The following is a 15684-nucleotide window of genomic DNA, read 5'->3' as shown; positions in this document are numbered from 1 at the left end:
GTTTTTTTCTCAGTTTGTAGTTTCCTCTACTTGAGCTTTGCTGTTTCATTCTCCTCCATTCACAGAAACACACCACACCCTGAGGGTGTGCATGAGAGCCTAACCCAGCAATCATCTTCATTTTTTACAACTATCCTTTCTTTGACTTTACCCATTTAAACAATTGACAATTGATCACATGCACACAATGTTCCCTTTTTTATCACAACAAAATCAATATCAGCACTGGAAAACTCAGTCCTACGCCAAACTGCTTTTTTTCCCCATCATATAGATCAAAGTGGGAGGTCATTGAAGTTTGTTTGCACAGGGAGCAATAAATTTTCCTTGAAAACAAGGCAATAAAAGCGTGTTCCCGTGTCATCACGTGCCATGCATTGCCTCTCTTTTGTTGTTGCTCTGTGTGGGTTTTGGGATAATCTGTTTGTCCTAGGTCTTAAGTTATTTGGAAGTGAAGCAAATCTTTTCAGAGTCAAATGAGACTCTTTCTTCTCCCCCCAACTGTAACTCGGCCATGTGCTCAAGTTGTGAGTTTACTCCATTTAATTGTTTTATAATAAAAACATTTTTACTCAATGCTACAATGATGCATTTGGAACATTATGGTTACTTGGACAATGCAAGAAGTTGGTGATGAATTGTCAAGCTTCAAAAACCGTGAACAAACCCATGTAAGTCCTATACCTCAAACCCCGTTTTGTGCCTACATTGGCCCCACCATGAAATGTTGGCTGGGCTTAACTGAAATATGGAAGAGGAATGAAACTCGCTCTTAAAGGACTTTTTGGATTCTATGCAAATCAATAGCACCTACAGTATGTCATGCTGTTGAAAAACAAAAAACGTATTTTATGCGATGCACATACAGCGCACATACAGTGGAAGACCATGGACCACGGCATTCTAGAGCATTTAAAAGCAGAAATATGAAACATTTTTTTGTTACACTTTATTTTAAGGTGTCCTTGATACAATGTAATTGTACATTTATGTAGTTTATGGTTAGTTGCATGTAATTATGCATAAGTTACTGATATTACTACAGTAAGTACATGTGTAACAAGGACAATGTAGAATAAAGTGTGACCCATTTATTTGCACCCATATGCCAAAAGAACAAAGCTCTGTCATGTTATGGTTATTACTTGAAACCTGCTCTGAAATTCTAAAGTCCTGTCAATAGCTATGTTTCCATCCAAATCTGCGATTTTAACTTGTTTGCAAATTTTGAATATCACATAAAATGTTTGCAAATAAAGATCTGTTTCCATCCATTGAGTCAAAGAGAACAAAATCGGCACTTCCTGATAAACTGGCGCTAAATATCACTAAGAAAATGGAAGTTTCTGCATACTGAACCACTATACGACAGACTGTGCTCAGGCATTACAGACCAAAACAGCATTTCAGTGCTGTGCAAAGAGATCGGTCCACTGGTTGATCCAGCTATGCTGTCCCATTGCAAAGTCACATAACGTTTTTGATGCATATCAAGGAGTTTATTCGGTAAAAGTGTTTCCATCATAGTTTATGCATGTTTTTGTATCGCATAAAAAATGTATCCGAATCAGTTGAGTGCATACTTTTTATGCGCATTTTTAGAATTTATGTGCATCTTGGCGTTTGCATAAAAATAGGTGGATGGGAACATAGCACATGGATAATTCAATAGATTTGTTTGAAATAAACAGATCAAGTCAAACTATGGAAAGCAAGGGAGGATTGAAACATCTGCTGTGCCTTAATTTTCAGTTCATAAACTTCTTGCCAAAGGCAGAAGAGGAGTACTACAACATGTGCTGAAATTTTTAACAGCCAAAGAACAAAGAGCTTACTCACCTGTTCCCCTGTCTCCTCCAACCCAAAACAAAACAACATTAGTGGCTGCCAACACTCAAAGCACAGATACATTGTGTTCTGACATTTTTTCCCCATACTGTAAGCATGTGGAAAGACTTTCATCTAGCACTCCTCTGATACCAGTAAGATGACGCATTAATGAGAAGACTGGACTGACACTGAAGCATTAGAAGATTCCCCTTTACTTGAAAGGTCATGGATGACCTGAGACCTTTATGTAGTCCCAAATCCCACCTTCAACTCTTGAGTCCACACTTGAGACCATGTGACATAATGCCACATAAACTAATGGGTAGAAATCCACTGGAGTGTGCAAAGGTGTCTGCTCATGATAGCAAATGCATTTGGAGGACTTTACAAACATATGCTAATGAGTCCACAGTACAGAAACCACAAGTCCACATCAATTGTGGCATTTTGGACACAGCCTTTGATTATTCAAGCCACATATTGGGCCCTATTGGCAGCTGTACATGTTACAAAAGATACTTTGCAAAATCTACCTCACCTGCCAGCATCAGAGGACCTGTCCAAACTAAACAAGTGTTGTGGCATAGTGGTCAAAGATCACTAAATTTAAGTTCCAGAAGACCATCATGCTTTTCTAAGGTGGATCGTACCTCAACTTTTCAAATGAAAGTTGCAGGTAATAAGAACAAGTTTTATGCATAGGGTCAAAAATAAAAGTCATTAGCATTTATTTTGAATGCAGGTAGTTTTTGGGGATCTCTAGTTCACATTTATGAATTTTGCAGACACCTTTGTCCAAAATAACTTACATTGCATTCAAGTTATGTATTGGTGCATCACTAATGCAAAGCTCTACTGTTTGGGCTATACAGAATGATGATTCAAGGCCTTGGATTTCAACCAAGGAGATGACAAACAGAAACCTTAACCAGCAAGACTTCTTTGGCCAATGACCTTCTTGAAAAAGGCCATGCTAGTTTACCATTTTCACAAACTATGTTATGCTGGGGAATAGCATATTTATGCTGGTCCGCCAAACCACTAACCACAGCACTAACCACTGAATGTCTCAGTCTGTCCCTTCTAAAAACTCCAGCAATCATTCAATCTAACATACTACAGGGTTGCATGAGGGAAGTCGAGTGGCCAGCTCCCCTCCCACAACTACCGTTGCTGCACGTTTCCCACACAGCACTGCCAAAACCTTTGACCTTAAAGCCCCAAAGAGGTTAGGCGAAACAGGACCACCCTGTCGGGCTTAAGGGAGCACCCCTTGGGGGCTTCACCCCTCCCCCAGCCTCAGGCGGGACTTGATCAGCAGTGCAGTGCTCATGGCTGAATAGACCTATTTCAGGGGTTGTCAGTGTTGTCGGAGCAGTGGATGTGAGCAAGACTTTGGGCTGACACGATGTCTGCTTGCTTACACTGAGTAATTGATCTCACCGTCTTCATGAAGTGCTGTTGGAGAAGCAGTCAGACTCTAAATGTTGACATCTGTCCCTACTTCCCTTACAGAGGGGCCCGACTGTGGGCAGATCAGGTTCAGTGTGTCAGAGTGGGGTGAACTAAACCTTCAGCATCCAGCACCTATAATTCATTCAGTGGAAAGTAAATACTACTAGAAGTGGAAATCAAATAGAGCCACGGCACTGTGTTCTGACCAAGTACAATCGAGCATACCAAAAGCCAATAACTGGCAACCTTGCTGCTGGCGAATACCATGTGATCTTAGTTTTACTGTATTAAAAATAGTAGCAACATAAATTTATGATTTACATATTCATAGCTGAGCATTTATGCTGTGTGTTTTGGAGTGTGTTTGTTAGAAGGAAGGAGATGGATTGAGATGTGTAAATCTTAGCTGTCCACCATCTCTCTTTATCACCTGCCATATAATGCTCTAAGGCATTTCTCACAGCACGACAAGTGCCCTAATAAAGCTGCCAGATTTCACTCCATGCTTTCTGACAGTTAATCTCCATTACCTGAGACTTCCACTTCAGCTGAAAGCCATAACTTCTAGGGCTATGTAGTTACAGGTGCACAAATTAGATCCCATGGTAGGTTTTACTGTTTATAAAAGGAAATTTACACACTCTTTAACTCTTTAACAGAGATCATTCAAAAACAGTACTATGGTACAGATATGGTATCAGATGGTACATTTAATACTATTGTGCTGCTAATATTATATTGTACTCCAAATTACTTGCATGATTAGACATTGGTTCATTTCCATTAGACATGTCCAGTAATTAGAAAAAAGCAGATCTTTAGCGAAGCCCCTAATCCCTTAGCTCAAACAGTAAATCATTGTGCTTGCAACACCAAAGTCATTGGTTTGATTCCCAGTGGGTGCAAGAACTGGTTAGAATGTATACCTTCAATGCAATGTAAATTTCTTTGGATGAATCTGATGTCCCATTCGCAACATATCATTGTTATTAAGGCCTCCTAAAATAAAGTTGCCCAAACATGTTTGGATATGTGTCTGCTAGTGAACAATAGAGGCAGTCCCATGTTTGTGGTCTCATCAGATGCTGAGATGCCTGGGAACGCTGACGGCAGGATGCAGGAATGTGCCGGCAGGTAGCGGAGGGGCCCAGGAAACAGTGGGATGTGGAAATATCCGTGCTGTCGAACAATGGAAGCCGTGTGTGGGTGCGGTAAAAAAAGCCCCTGAGAGAGAGGAGAGGAGATCGGGTTACCCGGCCCCACTTACCTGCTCAGTTCAACACAAACACTTCAAAGAGAGAGGGAAAGAAAGCAGGTTCAATGTGTACCATTCATAGAAACCCAGTAATTAGTGTGTGTGTGTGTGTGTGTGTGTGCAAGCTTTTGTGCCTGTACGTGTGTGCCTACAGCGGAAAGCTGTTGATTAATTGACATGGGAGTGAAGTGAGAGGGGGAAGGCTTCTGACTTTAGACAACCCTAGTGTGAGACTCTATGTCTTACCCAGGGTACTAAGTGGATAGACACTTGATTATATTCAGTTTTTTGTATACTAAAAATAGATTTGGGTATTTTATCATTGTGCCACTACAATGGGGGTTGTGAGTGGTGAAAATTGCTTTGCTAGGTGCTTCCAAGTCATAAGAGCCCCTCCAGACCTCTATGATATTCCGGATAAGGCTTGGTCCCCATAAGCTGCACAATTTGAGATATAATTTATATTTGTGTGGTGAATAAGCGGTAGCATTAGTTATGTTCTGAAGTTTAGCACTTAACGTTGGGTTTATGTTTTAAATCCTTAGCAAGCACCACTAAGATATTACCTGTCTCTACCTTAGAGTTAACCTGCAGACACTTTTATCTAAAGTAACATTGCATTCAGGGTGTACATTGTATCAGTTGTTTTGCCTGTATTTTGATAGGACAGTACAAGGTTAGACATGAAGCATTGGCAGAGGAAAGAGAGGAGGACAGGGTTGGGAAAGAACCTCATTCTGTATCACTTTATGCATTCCCTTGGATTTGAACCCATGACCTTTTCATTGTTAGAACTATGCTCTACTATTTGAGTTATATATACATCAGTGTTGATTGTTGTCCCCATCTATGCAGCCAAGAGCTGACAACATAAAGAGGAAGAAGTAAGGAATTCATAACATACTACGATTGTTCCGGTCTGTTTACCTGGTGGATGTAATCTCTGCTGAACTACTTCTGAAAAGGCCACTTTCACGTTTTATAAGCTCAACAATCTGTGGTTATCAGAGATCATATCCAAGATGTCTCCGCATGATCAGACATATACTAAAACAAAGTGTGAAACTGGTTGCAGGGCAACTTCAGCTAATCTCAGAAGGAGACTTCAGGAGGGTTTACTGTACAGGAGGTCAACGGGTCTCTAATGGTGTGTACTGCAGCAGATGTCCTACTGAAATCTGAGAGCTTCAGTGATGTGCCAAAAACAACACTGACCTCAGATCAGAGAAGCTGTTTCCTTGGTTGTTGTTACTGAGGATATTGTTTTGGTCAATCAAGTAATTGGCTGTATTTTTTCTCCTAACAGATCAGGGAATCATACTTGCTATCTATGGTTTATATGGTTGCAAGGGGCGTCCTTGGGGGTTTTAGGTGGTTCAAAAGAGTCCATTCCCAAACCTCTATGATATTCTTGTTCCTAAATATTGCTCAGGTCCTTCCATCAGTGTAAGCCTATTGGATTTTTTATGAACTTTCAGTCAAAAATCTCTTAAGCAAGTCCTTCAGATTGATGTAACATTCATATCCGCAGCACAGTCTGTGCAAGCTGAGGTTAAACAATTTGAGTTAGGAGTTTAGAAATAGCCTTAGCAAACACCACTAATAATAGTAACAACTCTGCTGTGAAAAAACGATCTCGGTCTCCCACCGACAGAACAAGTGTTGAAGTGCAATGTTTATGCTCACACTAGTTTTGTAGCACCTCACACCTCTTTTCCCACCACCACACCTTCACACTTCTCGACCACACACTCATCTTCATTTTGTTTAAGAGATTTGCATGTGGTAGTCTGAAGCCAAATCCGACCTGTTCAACTGAGTGTGAACCGGAAAGGACGTCTTATTATTTTTCAGTGGAACTCCCCTTGCAAGTCTTTGTTCCATGGAGTTGTAATGAAATAACTCTAAATAGCACAATAAAATGTGAACAGAGGGAGAAACTTCTTTGTAACTTAACTTGCTGGGATTGTGCACAACCTCTTATCGCTGGAACCCAAACAATACAGTCGAAACCACACTACACTGCACTGCAAAGGCCTCCTGCAATCAGGATGATGGAAGTCCAAGGCCTCCACTTCCACAACGGGCCATAAAGAATGGTGCTGTTGCTCTTTGAAGCCAACTGATTTTTTAGCAGTCTGATGGGGCAAAGTCAAGGCTATCAGCTGATGAAGAGCCTTCTGTCGAAACTAATCCCATATCCCGCCCTTTCACTACCCTCTTCCACCTTCCACTTTCCACAAAGCTAGTGCTTCAAAGTGCCGTGGACTGATTCTGGGACAGATATTTATCACAAGGCCTGACAGAGTGTCTTTATGGCATGTATCTGTTTCAGTGGCCAAGAGTTATGAAGCTTCCCTTCCCCCAAATCTCAAGCTCGAAAAAGTGTCCAAGGAAAAGGGGGTTTCCATCAACAGGGCCTAGATCCCTGAATGATGTCACTCCTCAGCTGGCAGCCGATGGGGCCCATGAGTCAAGGGGTCATAAAGACACATCTGCTCCATTCTCTACAGTGCTGTCCTGTCTGGAAAAGTCTCTGCTATTAGTAGAGGAGAAGTTGTGGAGAAGAATAAGACATCAGGTCCGAGTCGTGAGAGGAATGAATTTAAGAGGTTTAAGAGCTACGTCTTCATCTAAATGTTTCTGCCATTTTGAATCAAGAGAACCTCATGACAAAAAAAGTTGTCTAAAGAATTTTGATTAATCAAATCAAGGTAATTAATTACAAGGCATTCAATGGACACATGACAAATGTGCATCACATTTTGCCCATTGGGGGTGTGACATCTAAAAACCCATAAACTCTGCAAACATTTGATCAAGAAAAAAATATACATGTATTTACTTTGGTAGAAGTGCTTAAATACCCTTTAAATATCAATCAGACAAATCAGCAAATATCGCTGTCAGCAGCCAATCGGATTGCCTCCTTTCCACTCATTCTTTTGACTATAAGTAAAGTTACCTACATGTCAGCAAACTCTTTTCAGAGTATTGAGTATTAGTAGACTCTTAGGGGTAGGGGTAGGGTTAGAGTAGAATAAGGGGTTAGTGTTAGTAGAGTAAGTTGACATGTACTTGCAAAGTTACTCATACTAATTAGAATGTCTGTTGAGGGACCATCAGAATAAAGTTTTACCGCCATGCGGGTAAATTTTACCCACGCACATTAGACCCATTTTTATATAGCTAAATAACATATTATTTCACTGTATTATGTCACTGTCTTCACAAAGAAGTGTCTAGAGTCATGAAATGATTGTGTTTTGTCATCAACTATATTTTTGTCCTGTTGTTTTATGTTCAAGGCTTTTTTTTTATGCAATAGCCTATAGACAATAATGAACAATAATAATGAACAATAATAATTCACCACACTGCATAGGATGTATGATGCAATGACAAATTCAAGTGCGCAGCTTCACCTTAATTATTTATATCCAAAGTTTATTGATGTTGTCTCTCTGTAACTATTAGCAATCCTGTCCTGAAGAACAGACTCAGTCTAATTTTTCTCGGAGGCTCTGGATCGCTGTCAGCCGTACCAGGACGCGTCACTGATCTCATCAGACTCTCCTTCTTTCATGGCATTTAGGGCTTCTACCTCTTCGGCATCCATAAATCGCCGACTTTTACTCATTGTGACTTTATTTATGAAACCGATGACCGCCAATGTACAATGTTTAAAAATAAGGGGACGCGAAAATGACAGCGCAAAAATACAGGCATTATAGCGGGTAAATTTGACCCGCATGGCGCTTATAGGTATAAATGCCCCGTTTATTGATCTGGTTTTATCTAAACAATTTTTAACACCAAGGGATTGTAAATTACACAATTTTAGTAAAAGTCAATGAGTGGGAGACTTGAATGTTTTATTGAAAACCTGTTATGTACATTTGAAAAACATTTGAAAAACAGCCACGGGTTCTAGTGTTAAGTAGACAGTCTCTACTAATACTCTAATGAGAGTTAGTTGATTTGAAGATGCAATGTGCAGAATGTCTAAAGGGGACCATCCAAATAAAGTGTTACCCAAATTTCAGAAGGTAATAACTTAAATTGTGAATGTCCGATCATTATGAAATCTGGCAAATACATACAGAATATCTAGATGAAACACTGTACCACATTTTGTGAGAATCAGCCACATGGTGGCGCTATAAAAATCAATACCCTTCTTTAGTGAAAAAGACTTTAGTCTGTTTATCACAGAAATGTATTGTATGGCTTCAGAAAAGACACAAAAGCACCATCAAAGTATAAAATAAATAGTCAGTATGTCTTATACACTATATTTAATATAGTGTATAAGACATACTGACTACTTATTTTATACTTTTATGGTGCTTTTGTGTCTTTTTTGGAGCTTGGAAGAGTCACTATATGCTTTCACTGAAAAGAGCACATTGGACATTCTTCCTAACATCTCTGTTTGTGTTTATACATGAGAGTGAGTAAACGATGAATGGTGATTTTTTTTTTTTTGGTGATTTAAAGGTCACTGAGTTTTGTTTACTATCTTCTTTAGCAATGTTTTACAAGTGACCAATCTCTTTATTATTTGATAAGTACATGCTGTTTTCCAGCTAGATCATTGCATGGTTTGTCCGTTGAACATTTTTTTTGTTAAGTGGAATAGCTTATAAGCCTCAAATGAACTGTAAAAGTGCTTGTACACAGTGGCAGGGATATTAGTGGCTTGGCTTAGGTTAGAGTTGTGTGTTCCTATGAGGCAGAGACATTTAAAGACAGCGTGAAAGAAAGAGTGCAGTTATTTCTATGGATGTCTGAGCATCTAAATTTGGGGTGTAGTGTGAGTGATTTGTGATATTTGTGACTGTCGGCAAGATTTTCTATCTCCAGTGCCTTGTTTGTTTTTACGTTTCTATATTTGTGTGTGGAGTCTATACATCTGTCTGGGCTGCATTTGCGCCTATTTAAGGGTCAACTGCAGATCCTTTCATTTTTACCTGTTAATGTTTGCACGCCACTTACAGTGGTCACAAAAATATTCAGACACTTATGTCACACATAAAAAATATCAAACCAAGTGGCATGTAGGCTGCTTCACTTTTCTGAGCCATTTTGTCAGTCACTTCCAACTGGTGTCTGACTGTAATTTATTTAAGCAGAATTCAAATGACGTTTTTTTCAAATGAGTATTTTTCAAGCACTGCTTGCACCATGTGGGCCCATGCATTACAGTGATTTTATCTTCTTTACCCTGGTAAAAATCATTGTAAAGGGTGGTTATTGTTTAATTGTAGCCTATAGAAAAACTATGGCAATAGAATGGCTCAGTACTAGTATTGAATGAATCCATACAGACAACAGAAAGGTAGATTATTAAATATAACCTGTAAAATGTACAGTGGTGTCTCACAAGAGCCTCTATTGTTGGATAAGCTATTTCAGCACATAGATACAGCCATTTCAAAAGAAAGAAAAGAGGTTTAAATATAGGTAGGCCCTGGCATCTGCTCAAGTATTGTATATACTCAGTCACCAGGCAAAATGTCTACCAAATTACACTTGGGACACAAGACCAGAACACTGCAGAACGGCCAAGCCTCAAGAATGATTAAGATGTCAAATGTCTTCCAAAAGGTTTTGCAAACATAATATTGGGTGTATCAAAGTTCATAACTTCATTATGTGCATGTAGAGGCTCATGATCTGTTATGCAACTACATTGAAATAACACAGGGTTTAGATTGGTTGAGGCTGCGTCTCAGGCTGTGGCATGCAAGTTATGGAGCAATTTTGCAATCCACCTCCAGCTTCATATAGAACTTTTTTTTTGTTTTTGAAATTTCTTAAACAATAATTTTGACTTGCCCATCTTTTTTCTTTTTTTATTACATTTAATGCATTTAAATGTACATAGTATTTTACTTTTAATATAATTTCACAGCTAATATTTTGTTGGCTTATTTATGTTAAATTGCATAAGAATTTCCTCATTTGTAATTTGACAAAAGCATCTGCTGAATTAATAACTATAGATTAAAATAATTAATTATAGGTTTATATATTAAATATAATATAATATAATATAATATAAGTATTACATTTTACAAATTATTATTAAGTGGCAAAACATTTGCAAAAAATGTATAGACTGTCAGATAATATATTGTACCTAATATAATGCAATATATATATAGGAGATCCAAGTGCAGCATTTATTTACAAGTGAGAGTGGTCGTACAGGCAGGGTCAATCAGGAGCGAACAGGAACAGCAAGGAACAGGCAGAATCGTGGTCAAGGAACAGGCAATGATCAGGACAGGCAGATATCACTCACAGGTCGGTATACAAGCAAGAGGTCGAGGCAGGCGGCAGACAGGGATAAACAGGGTAACAGTCCAAACGGTAACAGGCAGAACAGACAGGGAATAAACGCTCAGAAATGACACACAAGGAAATCAAGACTTCGCGGTGAGGTGGTGTGAGTGAAAGTCCTTTATAGTCCTGATAATGAGCTGCAGCTGGGTGTGGTGATTAGTGTGGAGTGATTGTGAAGTGAGTGCAGGTGATGAGCAATGGAGGATCATGGGAAATGTAGTCCGGGATGTGACAGGAACATGACAGGAACAGATGGTGATCGTGACAATAATATATTATATAATTAATATATATATATATATATATATATATATATATATATATATATATATATATATATATATATATATATATCACTTTTAATATAATATAATATAAAAAGTATTACATTTTATATGACAATTTAGTTGCAAAACATTATATTGACAGACTATTAGATAATAATAATTATGTAACCATTAGTTTATTTTATAAAATATGACTAAGTGGCAGGTGAGAGAGCTTAGGAATATAATATAATATAATAATGAAAATATGATTATATTTTAGAAAACATTACGTGGCAGGTCAGAATGAAGGGCCAAAGTTGCAACTCTGTTTGTGTCCGTCAGGCAAGCCTGTAATCTAAAGTAAATGAACAGACAGCCACAGACAGCTGGAGCAGCGTCAGGAGGAGGAATCAGGCCACCCTGAATCTTTTTAACAGCAGCTGCTGTCAGGACGCTGCCATTTTCATTTGACTTGATGCCTGCTGTACTTGAACTTCAAGCACTTCAGATCTTAAAACAGCAGGCTGCGTGTCAGATTGCTCAGGCCTGATGATGACCTGAGGTTTTACACTTTTAGGGGAGTGTTGAGGTGGACACTTAGTAATTGTTTGGTTTGACGTCAGATGGAGTATCGATGAGCCTACTCGTATGCATATTTACGTAGAGATACACACTAGCGCATGTTTCATGACAGAGAGGCCGGTTGTTCATAAGAGGGCTCTGTTCTACATTTCAGAGGCCAAGGTCACCAGACGTGCTCGTATGAGGAAGTTCCTCACTAATGAGCACAATTATCAAGCTGAATGAAGGCCGAATATTCCTCCTCTGATCATGTTGTCAGGTTTTTGTGTTCTTGTCCTAAGTATTTTGTCAATGCCGCCTGCAAGAACTCATTAAAAACATTAAAGCAAAATGTTTTTCTCATTACGAAAAGTATGTTGAAATTCAGCCTTTGAGCGTTTAAGAACAAAGTGACACTTATAATAATACATTTTGTGCTTGGGTTTATATTTTGAGGAGAAAGCACAAAAACACAATTTTGGTTTAGAAAGACTTTTATATCATTAACTTAATGGGCTTTTTGTAAAATCTGAATTAAAATGAAATATATTTGTATTTACACATTTGTAATGATGAAGTTGCATTTTTGTACATTTAAACATTAACATAGAATGTAATATCAAATAACACTGTACTGTCATTAATTATAATTAAGTACTTTACATGTGCTTTAATAGGTTAGTCAACACATCAAAATATATCTTAAAAGCACGTCAAAGATTATTAAAACATAATGATTAAAATTTACTTTAAAGTAAAACTTTTAATTTGACTGTCACAAAGTGCACTTTTTAAAACTGTACTTAAGAAATAGTCATGAAAGTATACTCTCTTTAAGTACACTCAAGTGGCTTTTACTCCATGAATATTATATTACAAGTGGGTTTTTGAAAAGAAAAAAAAATCGAAAAAAAAATAGACTTTTAAGATTCTACAAATGCACATTCAGTACACTTCTTTTCACAAGGAAAATAAATATGTTTTGAAGAATGTTCATACTGCTCTTTTCCATATGAAACCACATAGTTATTATAAGGATTTGTGTAAGGAATAGACCAAAACGTAAACATTTTTTTTTTTTTTTTTGCTGTCACAGTTCTTAAAAGGCATTCTAATATAATATATTCAATTATATATATATTTGAATATATTCAAACTTAGCACATCAAGACACAAAAGGTAACTATAAGGTCACCACGTTTACACAGCAGCAGAATACAGTTGTCAGTCCTGTATTTGAGCCCTTAATACGGTTACGTTCGCACACAGTACGTTTATTTAGTGATAACCACATTCTATAACCGAACTCACACCCGTCAATTTTCAGGACTCACAACTGCATTCTCGGAAAATATGCGCTGTGTGAACGGAACCGGACTGGACAACTAGTAGACAACAATACGTGCGAGAGAGCCATATGCTTAGGGTTTTCGTGTGTGGTTTCACTTTCTGTAACTTACAGCAAGGAAGAGATGAGCTGTGTGTCATCTGAATGTTTTAGATCCAGTCACTATTCTCCTCTGGAGCCGCTCCCATCAGTTTTTTGTTCAATGCGCGACTCAAATGCCGTGTAATGCGTGAGAAACTTCAAAGGACGTGAGACGCGACGGTGAGCGCATGTTTACATTAAGCTGCTGTCGGTTATTGAATATTTGATGACCCTTCGCAAAGACCCGCCCCCTTAGTTACTATTGCTTTGTCCGACAAGCCGTGGCGCTGTCACGCCACACGCAGTGAAAAATACATCGTGGAGCAAAGAGGATACTGACCACACGTCGACAGACAAGACAAAGCAGGTTACTTATGATATTAAACAAAGTCACAACTTTCAAACTGTGTAGTTATTAAAGAAATTAAAACAATAAAAACCGTTTTGTGGCTCTTTAATGTGTCGTGACCATGGTCGTGACAGATTGCTGTAGCGCCTCAGCTCAAGAGGCTCCTTAACCGATCATCTCTTCCTACTAGTCCATTTATAGCGTCAAATAAACATGAATGAACATGAGAATGAATGTTGTTTCAAACGCGGAAAGACGTCAATATACACAATTTTTCAAGTTTAACTCCGCCGAGGTTAATCTTCTAACTGCTTGCTGCTTTGTCGGACAAAATGGCGGAGGCGGCGTTCTGATTGGTTAGATCGCTTGTCAATCAAACTCCCCGCAAAGGGTCATTTGGACTCTAGGCGTTTCTCATTGTCAAGGATAGTTCCTTGGCAGGACTGGTCCTTCCAAGTCACTTCCTTCAGAGGCTAGGCAAGGCTCCTCTTCGGAGAACACATAAATCGAACAGACTAGCAAGTGCACGTCATTACCCCCCGGTAAACAGCTGCTTGTTTTCTACACGGAGACGTATGAACGCGTCCGTTTGTTCCTTGGTCCCTGTTAAAAAAGACGAGAAAGCTATGAATAACGCTGTGAATGGTATAATGGTATAATATTAACGTTAAATTACTTTGGACAACTTAACTAGTTATTTATAAAAGAAATGCCGGTGACGGCAACCAAGCTTACCATTGTTAAATGACGGTCTGGTTCAGTTAGCCATGAATAACGTAATTTGTATTTGTATAATTTATAATATCAATATGGCAGTAATTTGTAATGGAATTTAAACGTTAAACTTTATTTATCTGACATATTTACTACAGTTATAACAAATTATTTTTTTTAGAGCGCGAAGGCTACACATATGCATCCTTTCCTGTGTATGGGATATTTTTCGAACAAAGGACTCAGTCCTTGCTTGAAATTCCGAGGATCCTCGACATTGGAACAGTCCTTTGACGGATGTCGATGACGTAGCATCCTCGAAATTCTGGCTTCCGAGGATCCTTCCTTGACATTGAGAAACGCCTTCTGTCCTGTCAAAGGCAATAAGACTTTTATAACAGTTACATGGACCTCGCCATCTTTGATATTACTTTGGTCACTGTCACTACGGTTACTAGAAGGCTTGACTCTCGTTGCGCCTTCACAGACAGTTTTCAAGATGCTCCTTTAAGTTGATGTGTGAACGGGACATTTCGAGACTCACACCTGTAAATACATGTGGTTGTCATTCCCTAAAATTGACCAAAGCTAGCCAAAGTCGCAAATATGCAGAAAAAAGCAACTGCAAGGTTTAGATTTGCATTACAAGATTAAAGTCCCAACTGACCCTTCACACAGAGTGAAAAATACATTGTGGAGCAAAGAGGACACTGACAACATGTGGACAGACAAGACAGAGCAGGTTACTTATGATATTAAAAGTCACAGCTTTCAAACTGTGTAATTTTTTAAGAAATTTGAACACTAAAAAACGTTTTGTGGCTCTTTAATTTGTCGTGACAGATTGCTGTAGCGATCATCTCTTCTTACTTGTTCATTTAAGCATCAAATAAACTTGAATGAACATCAGAAGGAATGATGTTTCAAACGTGGAAAGACGTCAGTACACACCATTTTTTAAGTTCAAGTCCACCGAAGTTAATCTTCTAACTCCTGACTGCTTTGTCGGACAAAATGACAGATTCAGCATTGTGATTGGTTAGAACGCTTGTCAATCAAACTCCCGGTGAAGGGTCTCAATTATGAGGCATAAAGTATGTTTCTACCAGCTCGTGGTCACTGTATCCTTTCATGATATACACTCTGGACATTTGCAAATCAAGAAAAACATAGGTTGTGAGTCAGTAATGACAGAATTTTAATTTATGGTGAATTAACTCTTTAAACAGTCCTAGAAAGACACCTTAGACCAAGTAAAACATTCCTCCACTGTACAAAGTGGCTTTTCTCTGCTTCATTGGATAAACTTTGTCTGTCTCCCTCCCTCCCCCTCACCTCTCTGTAGTGCTTATCCTCTTCTGACCCTGTGCCTGACCCTTATAACCCCTTCATCATTATTCTCTAAGAAAAGAAAAGAAAAGAAAGTAATCCTCCAAAAGAGACCAGCCTAAAACCATTAAGGAAGAGAAAC

Source organism: Chanodichthys erythropterus, chromosome 17 (assembly GCF_024489055.1).
Source record: "Chanodichthys erythropterus isolate Z2021 chromosome 17, ASM2448905v1, whole genome shotgun sequence".
NCBI classification, from domain to species: domain Eukaryota; kingdom Metazoa; phylum Chordata; class Actinopteri; order Cypriniformes; family Xenocyprididae; genus Chanodichthys; species Chanodichthys erythropterus.
This window is presented reverse-complemented; position numbering follows the sequence as displayed.